This window comes from Scyliorhinus torazame, chromosome 9, assembly GCF_047496885.1.
Source record: "Scyliorhinus torazame isolate Kashiwa2021f chromosome 9, sScyTor2.1, whole genome shotgun sequence".
Classification (NCBI taxonomy): Eukaryota; Metazoa; Chordata; class Chondrichthyes; order Carcharhiniformes; family Scyliorhinidae; genus Scyliorhinus; species Scyliorhinus torazame.
Window position 1 is genome coordinate 164752470 of NC_092715.1, and position 12522 is coordinate 164764991.

At 42.0% G+C, this 12522-nt stretch overlaps 1 protein-coding gene across 5 annotated transcripts in view; it reads left to right on the forward strand.

Moving 5' to 3' along the window:
* aopep (aminopeptidase O (putative)) overlaps positions 1 to 12522 on the forward strand; it is a 480514-nt gene that overhangs the window by 405801 nt on the left and 62191 nt on the right. The window lies entirely within an intron of this gene.

The window sequence follows — 12522 nt, forward strand, 5'->3', positions numbered from 1 at the left end:
TCGAAACCGGGTCCCTGGCGCAGTGAAGCAACAGTGCTAACCACTGTGCTACCATGCCGCCCATAAGTATGTCATGTTGAAGAAAATAAAACTTCTAAATATTCTAAAGTAAAATATTAGTAAATGGAGAGAAAGTAGCACCAGAGTTAAATAAATCCAACAGACTAATCATAATTTGTCTGCTGGCTGTATTACTCCCTAGAGGGATAACTACATTTCTGAACTAGTTCTAGAATTGCCACAGAACTTGCTAAAAGGATAACATACGTATATCTTGAAAATGTTAAATTTGTGGCTGCAATGGGTGCAGCAATTCCCCAAGTAAGAACCCTTACGATTTCTCAAAAGGGCCACATTTAGGTAACGTGTATTGTCTCCTCAAAAGGATCATACACTTTCTTGAAGCCAAAGACCAAGTTTGGGATATTACAATGGTCAAGTATAATAATAATAATCTTTATTAATGTCATAAGTAAGCTTACATTAACACTGCAATAAAATTACTGTGAAAAGCCCGTAGTTGCCATACTCCGGCAACTGTTCGGGTACACAGAGGGAGAATTCAGAATGTCCAATTCACCTAACAGCACGTCTTTTGGGACTTCTGGGAGGAAACAGGAGCACCCAGAGGAAACCCAGGCAGACAAGGGGAGAACGTGCAGACTCCGCACAGACAGTGACCCAGGCCGGGAATCGAACCTGGGACCCTGGCGCTGTGAAGTAACAGTGCGAACCACTGTGCTACTGTGCCGCCAGCCTGGAGTGGTAAGAGGAATTGGTTGAGAAAGCATGATAGTGCTTTCCATGGTAAAGGCAGTTTGATGAAGAATAACTGGACCAGTCATTGTAGTAGGTACATTTGAGTTTTGACCCTTTACGTAAAGAAACAAAAAAGGATAATGTGAGGGAATTAACGGTAGAAGTAAGGGCAAATCACCAATGGCATGAGGTGGTCAGGGATCGCCTCTTTTGTGATCAAGACTGAGGCAATATTGAGGTCATGATAGGTGGCATGGCCAAGGAATGGCTTTGGTTGTTACTGGGAATGTTTATTTGAGGGATGAGATTGAATGGGGATGTTCAGTAGTATGTTTGTAATAGAATTAGAAATCACAATTTTCTTTGTCAGGGCTGAAATAGCTACACCTCTCATATTAGTACTTTAGTGGTTACCAGTATATTCTATACATTTTGTCAGTAGAAGTAGGCCGTTCGGCCTGCCAAACCTGCTTCTGCCAATTTAAAAGCATCCAGAGTTACAAACTACAATTATGTTTTGCAAGCACTTTTATATTGTCATGTGAGGGTACCTTTAAGATTATAATGATGAATCTTCCAAACACAAAAGTCTTGACATTGTAAATTTTATGGGAGGTGGCAACCATTTCTCAGTTCAGTTCCGAGGTGAAACAATCGGGCAGATTCATAAACTGTGCGATCAGACCTATTTCAGTGGGTAATCCACATGAAGGAGAAATAGTGAATTGACATGGGAGTAAAGCGAGTAAGGAAGTGGGTGGGTACGTGGGAACATAAGACTAGGAGCGGGAATAGGCCATTATCCCTTCAAGCCTGCTCTGCCATTCAATAAAACCATGGCTTATCTGTTTGTGGTCTCAAATCCACTCTGCTATCTGCTCCCCCACCAATAACCCTTGACTCCCTTGTTTATCGAAACTCTTGTCAAACATGACCTTGAATAAATTCAGTGACCCAGCCTCCACTGCTTTCTGGGAATGAAAGAATACTCCAAATAGCAACAACCTTTTGAAATTCTTCTAATCTCCACTTTAAACGGTAAACCTCTTATTCTTAAACTTTGTCCCTTTGTTCTGGTCTCTCCTACAAGTGGGGAATTTCTCATGGTATCTAGCCTATCAGTTCCTCGCAGGATCTTATTTTTTCAATAAAATCATCTCTCATCCATCCAAACTGCAAGCATATAGGCCCAACCTGCTCGATCTTTCTGAATAAGATGAGCCCCTCTTCCCAGAAATGAGCCAAGTGAATGTCCTTGTGCTACATCTAATACAATTATCCCTTTTTCATATGAAGAGGCTAAATGGTCACAGTATTCCAAATGCAGTGTCACCAAGACACTGTATAGCTGCAGTAAAACCACCCTACTTTTATATTCCATTCCCCTTGTAATAAATGCCAACATTCAATTTGCCTTCCTAATCACTTGTTGTACCTGTGGACTAACGTTTTTGTGATTTATGCACTAGGACACCCAGATCCTTCTGTACCACTTGAGTTCTACAATCTCTCCCCATTTGAATATGCTGCTTTTCTGGGGGGTTTTCTCTACCAAAGTGGACAAGTTCACATTTTCCCACATTATATTCACCTGCCAATTTTTTGTCCACTCACTTAACCTGTCTATTTCCATTTGTAGACTCGCTACCCCATCTTGATAACTTGCTTTTCTATCTATTTTGGTGTCAGCAGCAAATTGAGCTACCATGTTGTTGCCAATTCGCAACGGAGACGCCAATAATGTTGCTCCTTTTAACTGGATACTGATATGACAGTTATTAATGATGATATTGCTTTCAGAGTCGCCAGGTATCAGATGATACCACCACAAGGTTTAACCGGATATCGATCAAAGTCCCAACAACCAGTTAGTTAGTTCAAGTTCAATGATAGTTTATTTACACAAGAATTACTTCGACATGCAACATAAAACACTACAAGCTAAATTACACTAACACTACAAAAACCTGTACTTAACTTCAGCCACCCGGCTTTATGCAGAGGAACAAGGCCTTTGTTCGGATCTTGCATGGCTGGGTCTGGAGAAGTGACTTCGTTTCTGCTGGGCTCATCCGTCTGGTAGCGATCGTTGGTCTTGAACTCGCTTCTGGTCGTGGTGCTGCAATTGGTATCAGGCGTAGGCCGGGCCAAGAGAGTGCCGGTGCGCCGGGGCCAAAAGAGACTGAACACATGGCAGTGTCTCTTTTTATCCTTCGGTGGTTTCGCGCTCTTTTGGGCGGTCCTTAGCTTTGGACCCAATAATTCGGCAGGCTTCGATTACTGCCTTCGATTTTAGCCAATAAAGGGGCGGGTGCCTTGATGGCTGGGCGTGTCCTGAGCGGTCATTGACCTTGGCTGTTTGGGCTTCCTGAGTGAAGGGAGTGGCGCCGATGAGTCTGTATCTGATACCTGACTGTTCTGGGGAAATGGGCCATTAGAATGCAAATCGGCTGGGGGTTTCGATAGTTTCTGGTTATCTAGTGGCAAATATACACTTAAGCTCAGAGTTCGTCTGGATCCTGCATTGGCCATATTTCCCGTGATTCTTTGCAAGTGGCCATATTTCCCTTGTAGGTGGCCATATTTCCCTTGTAAGTGGCCATGTTTCGCTTTGTAAGTGGCCATCCCAGATGGCTACAATATTTACACCCATTTTTCACTTTTGTTATAGAGGTAGGTGGAATATTTTCCTAAAAGTGCTACATTTGTTCTTTTAAATTAAAATTTGTCAGATATGCACTTAAATGAAAAAACCTTTTTTCCTCCTTCCTGTGGATGGGAGTAAGGATCTTTCCGTACAAGAAAGAAAGGAGACTCGAGGGATAGACATTCAAACAATTGTAACCAGAAACCCAGTTTGTATTATAACATTTTTTTTTTAAATGTTTAAAAAAAAAAATCTATTTTATTAACTAACAGATGCTGAAAATTGAGGCAGGATTTTGTTCTTTACGGCATGAGTTCGATATCAAGGTCAAATGGGTCGGAAACCCATGCTGTGGGGGAAACTCACTTGGATATGCTTTTTCCCCAATAGCCAATTAGTAGTGAGGGTGCAAGCTCACAACAGCAGATGAACTCATGAAGCTGGAGGGCCTGTCGGTAGCTCTCCAGCTTCGAGGAAGCAGCAGCAGTGAGAGAGAGGCACCTCAAGATGGAGAAATGCTCCCCTTCCAAATCTTTAAACTTTCAAACAATAAAGTACTCAGCAGTTGCTCCAGGATTGTGGAGGATAGGGTGGCCTGTGACTGCAGCTGAAATCAGACAAGTTGGAAGAGGAACAAAAAGCCTGCCGGAAATACCAGGCTCCAGGTTCTTCTGGCCGCTGTCCTTGTTCCCAATACCCTGGGGAGGCAAACTGGAAAATTCTAGTCGGCTTTTGTGAATAGGCCTTAATAGACCTTTAAAGACCTTAATTGGTTACCCACCACTTGCAAGCAGGTAGACCTGCCACCCCATTTCCTATTTTTGACACCTGCCTCCACGCTTTCTCCCAGTGGGCATTAAAAATCCAGCCCATGATCTCCAGTTCAGTTTATTAGTGGAAAATCCTTTCCTGTTTACTGGAGGTACAGTTTCTAAAACCCAGCTGTCCAAAAACTTGAGTTGTCAGAAAACCGGACTCTTTCTTAATATTCCATACATCAATTTAAATGAGTAAAATTTATTTTAAAAAACTCACCTCAATAATTCGACTAGGCACTACATTGGTGCTGAGTGGCTCCACACTGGCTTTGTGCACTGTTCTATCCTGTGCTCCAAGTGACTCTGGACCCCCATGTTAAATGCGAGAGTATCCCAAAACCCAGAAGGGTAACTTGGAAAGTAGAGTCGTTGGTGAGCTTTCTTAACTATAGTGTCGGCATGGGGGGGGCGCGGTCAGAACAGGTTGTTAGTGATCTGGACACCTAAAAACTTGAAGCTCTCGACCCTTTCTACTTCGTTCCCATTGATGTAGACAGGGGCATGTTTTCCTCTACGCTTCCTGAAGTCAATGACAATTGTATAATGTGAGAAAATATGTGAGCTGATAGGAATAGTCCAGTCATTGTGTGAACAATTAATAAAGAAAATTTATCAACTTAAAAGAGAAAACACACACAAGGATATAATACCCTACAACACTTAATTACACTGATGACTAGAAACACACCGTATTGATTTAAAAAAAAATCTTTATCAGTGTCACAAGTAGGCTTACATTAACACTGCAATGAAGTTACTGTGAAAAGCCCCTAGTCGCCACACTCCACCACCTATTTGGGTACACAGAGGGAGAATTCAGAATACCCAATTCACCTAACAAAGCACGCCTTTTGGGACTTGTGGGAGGAAACCGGAGCATCCGGAGGAAACCCACGCAGAGACACGGGGAGAAAGTGCAGACTCTGCACAAACAGTGACCCAAGCAGGAAGATTAAGTTATCCCTTTGTTCCCAAGTACCTGTGTTCCTTGAACTCTGAGATTACCCTTTGTTCCCAAACAACATCCAATATTATATAACTCTTATGAGCTAAATCCAGCATATAATTATCACGCATAGGTTATTTGGGAAAACCGTCTTCAGTTTAAGAAAAGGCAACATTGCTACTTTTTGAGACTGTTTCTGCAGTTGGGTGTGACTGTGATGCTAACTGAGCCCTTTTCTCAGTCATTGTGGTACGGATATATCATTCGTTCCCTTTGATGTTATCCACTCTGGATTCGGCTTTTAGCATATATGTGTCAATTTCCCTATCTCTCCACTTTAAAGTTACCTCTTCTGTACCCCATTGTTTCCCTCCAGTCACCTAGGTAAACACTTCCTTTTTTGATTTGATTTGATTAGATTTATTATTGTCACATGTATTAGTATACAGTGCAAAGTATTGTTTCTTGCATGCTATGCAGACAACGCATACCGTACATAGGGAAGGAAGGAGAGACTACAGAATGTAATGTTACAGTCATAGATACGGTGTAGAGAAAAGATCAACTTAATACGAGGTAGGTCCGTTCAAAAGTCTGATGGCAGCAGGGAAGAAGCTGTTCTTGAGTCGGTTGGTACGTGACCTCAAATTTTTGTATCTTTTTCCTAACGGAAGAAGATGGAAGATAGTCTGTCCGTGGTGTGTGGGGTCCTTAATTATGCAGATTGCCTTTCCGAGGCAGTGGAATTGTAGCCAGTCAATGGATGGGAGGCTGGTTTGCGTGATGGACTGGGCTACATTCACAACCTTTTGTAGTTGCCTGGGTTCTTGGGCAGAGCAGGAACCATACCAAGCTGTGATATAACCAGAAAGAATGCTTTTTATGGTGCATCCGTAAATGTTGGTGAGAGTCGTAGCTGACATGACAAATTTCCTTAGTTTTCTGAGAAAGTAGAGTCGTTGGTGAGCTTTCTTAACTATAGTGTCGGCATGGGGGGGGCGCGGTCAGAACAGGTTGTTAGTGATCTGGACACCTAAAAACTTGAAGCTCTCGACCCTTTCTACTTCGTTCCCATTGATGTAGACAGGGGCATGTTTTCCTCTACGCTTCCTGAAGTCAATGACAATCTCCTTTGTTTTGTTGACACTGAGGGAGAGATTATTGTCGTTGCACCAGTTCACCAGATTGTCTATCTCATTCCTGTACTCGGTCTTGTCATTGTTTGAAATCCGACCCACTACGGTGGTGTCATCAGCAAATTTGAAAATCGAGTTGGAGGGGAATTTAACCGCACAGTCATAGGTTTTTAAGGAGTATAGTAGGGGGCTGAGGACACAGCCTTGTGGGGCACCGGTGTTGAGGATGATCGTGGAGGAGGTATTGTTGCGTATCCTTACTGATTGTGGTCTGCGGGTTAGGATGTTCAGGATCCAGTCGCAGAGGGAGGAGCCGAGGCCCAGGCCACGGAGTTTGGAGATGAGTTTCGTAGGAATTATGGTGTTGAAGGCTAAGCTATAGTCAATAAATAGGAGTCTGACATGGGTGTCTTTGTTATTTAGGTATTCCAGTGTTGAGTGCAGGGCGTTTGCTGTGGACCTGTTGCAGTGGTAGGAGAACTGAGTGGATCAAGGCAATCCGGGAGGCTGGAGTTGATTCGTGCCATGACTAACCTTTCGAAGCACTTCATAATGATGGATGTCAGAGCCACTGGACGATAGTCATTTTCTCCTTAATATGCTAATTTGCATCTCCAAATCTCTCCAGACAGCTGCCCCTATCAACTCTCTGTTTGTTTTATTTTATCCCAATTTCATTTTCTAAATCTTAATTTTCACCAATCCTTAACTACCCCACCTGATCTAACTTGACCTTAACTGCGCACAACCTGAATTACTTGACTCAGAATCCAGCACTGTGTTGATCCCAAGGCTGCCAGATTTGAAGTACTGTACCTGTACTTGCACTGATAAAGTCTTCAATGTGGAAATATCTAAATTCATGAATGTATTTCATTTTTCATTCATTCGCCAGCTGTCTTTTACTTTTTTAAATCAAATGAGGTTGCTATTTTCCCAGTTGGTAATATAAAAGGAAAATTGGAGATTAGTAAACAGTTTACCTGTTTTATACTTGCAGCAACATTTTTTAATAACTTATATTAATTCCTGGAGGAAAATATACCAGTTAATGACAGCTTTGAATTTCTTTGACTGATTCAAAATCAATGAATTTGAACTCTGGTGATAGAACCATGTTGCCTTGTATGGTGCTTTGAACAACGTCATTTGTTTCTCAAGAATAATACCTGAATTTCACTTACCTTGAAAAATGGCAATGCTTACATTTAAATTGTCACATCTTATTTCTTCTATTGAAGAAACATACAGTTTTGTTGTAAAAACAAAGTGCTGGATTAACTCAGCAGGCTTGGTGGCAACTGTGGAGAGAGAAACAAATTTAACATTTTGACTCCGTATGACTTCATTAAAACTGAAGAGTGGTAGAAATGTGATGGATTATATAGTTGGAGACGGGTGTGGAGGAGGTGGAGCACAATAGAAGGTCAGGGATAGGTCAGCTCTAAAGAAGAGTCAGACGGACTTGAAACGTTAACTCTGTTTCTGCCTCCACAAATGCTGCCAGACCTGCTGAGTTTATCTCGCCTTTTGTGTTTTTATTTCAGGTTTCCATAATCCGCAGTATTTTGCCTTTATTATAGTTTTGTTGCATTCACAACTTTTGTTATGTATGTAGAACATAAATCTATGCTTTGTATTGGAACAAATCCCATTCCCCCAGTTAATTTGCTAAACATATTAGTAAATCGACTTAATACAATTTATTTCCTTGTATTACATTTGAGTTGGACCCATTGGACAAAATGACAACAGATAGAACATAGAGAAATACAGCACAGAACAGGCCCTTCGGCCCACGATGTTGTGCCAAACCTTTGTCCTAGATTAATCATAGATTATCATAGAATTTATAGCGCCGAAGGAGGCCATTCGGCCCATTGAGTCTGCACCGGCTCTTGGAAAGAGCACCCCACCCAAGGTCAACACCTCCACCCAACACTAAGGGCAATTTTGGACACTAAACGCAATTTATCATGGCCAATCCACCTAACCTGCACATCTTTGGACTGTGGGAGGAAACCGGAGTAAACCCACGCGCACACGGGGAGGATGTGCAGAATCCGCACAGACAGTGACCCAAGCCGGAATCGAACCTGGGACCCTGGAGCTGTGAAGCAATTGTGCTATCCACAATGCTACCGTGCTGTCCTTAAGAACAAATTAATCTACACTATATCATTCTACCGTAATCCATGTACCTATCCAATAGCTGCTTGAAGGTCCCTAATGTTTCCGACTCAACTACTTCCACAGGCAGTGCATTCCATACCCCCACTACTCTCTGGGTAAAGAACCTACCTCTGACATCCCCCCTATATCTTCCACCATTCACCTTAAATTTATGTCCCCTTGTAATGGTTTGTTCCACCTGGGGAAAAAGTCTCTGACTGACTACTCTATCTATTCCCCTGATCATCTTATAAACCTCTATCAAGTCACCCCTCATCCTTCTCCGTTCTAATGAGAAAAGGCCTAGCACGCTCAGCCTTTGCTCGTAAGACCTACTCTCCATTCCAGGCAACATCCTGGTAAATCTCCTTTGCACCTTTTCTAAAGCTTCCACATCCTTCCTCCTTTTAATGAGGTGACCAGAACTGTACACAGTACTCCAAATGTGGCCTTACCAAAGTTTTGTACAGCTGCATCATCACCTCACGGCTCTTAAATTCAATCCCTCTGTTAATGAACGCTAGCACACCATAGGCCTTCTTCACAGCTCTATCCACTTGAGTGGCAACTTTCAAAGATGTATGAACATAGGCCCCAAGATCTCTCTGCTCCTCCACATTGCCAAGAACTCTACCGTTAACCCTGTATTCCGCATTCATATTTGTCCTTCCAAAATGGACAACCTCACACTTTTCAGGGTTAAACTCCATCTGCCACTTCTCAGCCCAGCTCTGCATCCTATCTATGTCTCTTTGCAGCCGACAACAGCCCTCCTCACTATCCACAACTCCACCAATCTTCGTATCGTCTGCAAATTTACTGACCCACCCTTCAACTCCCTCATCCAAGTCATTAATGAAAATCACAAACAGCAGAGGACCCAGAACTGATCCCTGCGGTACGCCACTGGCAACTGGGATCCAGGCTGAATATTTGCCATCCACCACCACTCTCTGATTTCTATCGGTTAGCCAGTTCCTTATCCAACTGGCCAAATTTCCCACTATCCCATGCCTCCTTACTTTCTGCATAAGCCTACCATGGGGAACCTTATCAAATGCTTTACTAAAATCCATGTACACTACCTCCACTGCTTTACCTTCATCCACATGCTTGGTCACCTCCTCAAAGAATTCAAAAAGACTTGTAAGGCAAGACCTACCCCTCACAAATCCATGCTGACTATCCCTAATCAAGCAGTGTCTTTCCAGATGCTCAGAAATCCTATCCTTCAGTACCCTTTCCATGACTTTGCCTACCACCGAAGTAAGATTAACCGGCCTGTAATTCCCAGGGTTATCCCTAGTCCCTTTTTTGAACAGGGGCACGACATTCGCCACTCTCCAATCCCCTGGTACCACCCCTGTTGACAGTGAGGACGAAAAGATCATTGCCAACGGCTCTGCAATTTCATCTCTTGCTTCCCATAGAATCCTTGGACATATCCCGTCCGGCGCGGGGGACTTGTCTATCCTCAAGTTTTTCAAAATGCCCAACACATCTTCCTTCCTAACAAGTATTTCCTCGAGCTTACCAGTCTGTTTCACACTGTCCTCTCCAACAATATCGCCCCTCTCATTTGTAAATACAGAAGAAAAGTACTCATTCAAGACCTCTCCTATCTCTTCAGACTCAACACACAATCTCCCGCTACTGTCCTTGATCGGACCTACCCTCGCTCTAGTCATTCTCATATTTCTCACATATGTGTAAAAGGCCTTGGGGTTTTCCTTGATCCTACCCGCCAAAGATTGTTCATGCCCTCTCTTCGCTCTCCTAATCCCTTTCTTCAGTTCCCTCCTGGCTAGCTTGTATCCCTCCAGCGCCCTGTCCGAACCTTGTTTCCTCAGCCTTACATAAGTCTCCTTTTTCCTCTTAACAAGACATTCAACCTCTCTTGTCAACCATGGTTCCCTCACTCGACCACCTCCTCCCTGCCTGACGGGGACATACATATCAAGGACACGTAGTACCTGTTCCTTGAACAAGTTCCACATTTCACTTGTGTCCATCCCTGACAGCCTATGTTCTCAACTTATGCACTTCAATTCTCCAAGCTAACCTCAATATTTTGATCTTCTGAGCCTTCGCTTCAAAAAATATATAATTCTGTTTCAATGGCAGATGCTTTGTTGGATGGCAGCTTTACAGAGGGATAAAGTGACTTGGTAACCAAAAAGGGAAGAGATGGATCAGGCGGGGGGTGGGGTGGTGTGCAGGAAGAGTTGGGGCCAACCTGTTGGTTCAAACATAAGCTTTTAAGCATTCTTGTTTTCCTTGTTATACCTTTTGTGTTAATATGGAACAAGGATGATTAGAAGGAAAAATGGTGTCCCAGGTTTACTGTTGATATCTGTAACTGCATTGGAAAATATTTGTTGTACAAGCCAGTTGTTAATTGCAGAAATGATTGTGTATGTACTAAATATTTTGCACTGCTCAGCCAGGGAATAAAATTGATATTTTAATTGAGAGCTAATTTCTGACAAGTTTCTGAGGTACGAAAGTGGAATTTATTCTTAATTTAAACATTTATTGCTGCAATTTTCATAAATATTTTATGTTACTTGTAATTGGAGTAAATTTATATTTGCTTTCGGAATCTATACATGTTTCTTACACTTGGCTTAAGAAGTAGCTTCTGATGGGAAGTTAGTGGAATTCATGTGAAATTCAAATTTTTGTATGTATTTACCAATTACTTTGCCTAGGGAGAAAAGTTATTATTCTTTGGAATTTTTGTTTGCCCAGTGCAAATGCAAATTCTGACACCTCTCCTGCTCTTTGTGTCTTTTCTACTTGTTAGTTTGTTTTGGGTTGGTAATGTTCCCTCCATGTAAACAATAAATGAATAACAGTGTAATATTTCAGATAATTCTGTCTATTAGATGGGAACATTTTCAGTAGCATAATGCATATTTTTCAAAAAGTGAGATTGTATTTTTTTTACTCTTCCTCTTAACATTTTCCTACTGGTATTGAGATAAGGGAATTCTTCACAAGTTGGTGCAGGTCATGTGAAAATTCTGTGCTTCTGTTGTAACACAGATAGGTTTGGGAAATTGAATGCTCGTGCTCTTTAAAACCTCATTGCAAGATGAGTGCAAGTATGCACAATCAACCTTGACCACGACCTTCATATATAAAAACACATACATTAACAACTTTACAAAGATTTATTAATGATCTAATTTATTTTGTGTCTGGACTGTGTAGGAGAAATACCTATTAAACAACTAGCGTGGAAGAAAACCATGAGGGTGTGGTTTAGCACAGGGCTAAAGAACTGGCTTTTAAAGCAGACCAAGGCAGGCCAGCAGCACGATTCAATTCCCGTACCAGCCTCCCGAACAGGCGCCGGAATGTGGTGACTTGGGGCTTTTCACAGTAACTTCATTTGAAGCCTACTTGTGACAATAAGCGATTTTCATTTCATTTTCATTTCATGTGCAGTGAAATGTGAAGTGATGGAAAAATGTCTGGGAAGTAGATTCTTTAGAATTTGGAATGTTGAGTCTGCTAATTTTATTGCTACGCACCATAATACAAGCAATAAAAAGCGAGTCCAGTTACAACTTGCGGAGTATCCTTTCCCCATTAGAATTGAAAAGATAGTGTGGGATTTACTGGTGAGTTGCTGGTGTGCAGGAGGACGGGTTAAGTTTAGAGTGGTGGTTCCTCTTTGAAGTACCTTAAAAGGATAACTGTGTCAGTCATGTTAAATAATACCTCTGGCAACAGCACTAGCATAAGTGATGCTAAATCCCCATATATGGGTACACAAAAAAAGTACTGCTTCATAGTTGGCCTGTTCCTGGGTACATTATGTTGAGTGTAGCGTGCAAAGCTAGCACTTTGTAGCTGTACCAAGGGCACCTGTTCCTGTCTTTAGATTATGGTATAAACAAATGTGCCTTGAATTGGGATGAAGGCAATGTAACAGGGTGTTGTTGAAAAATAATTTTGCTGTATATGCAAGGAACCTTGCAACGAAAAGTTAGATTTTCGCAATTAAACTATTATTTTTGAGGACATGTTTGCATT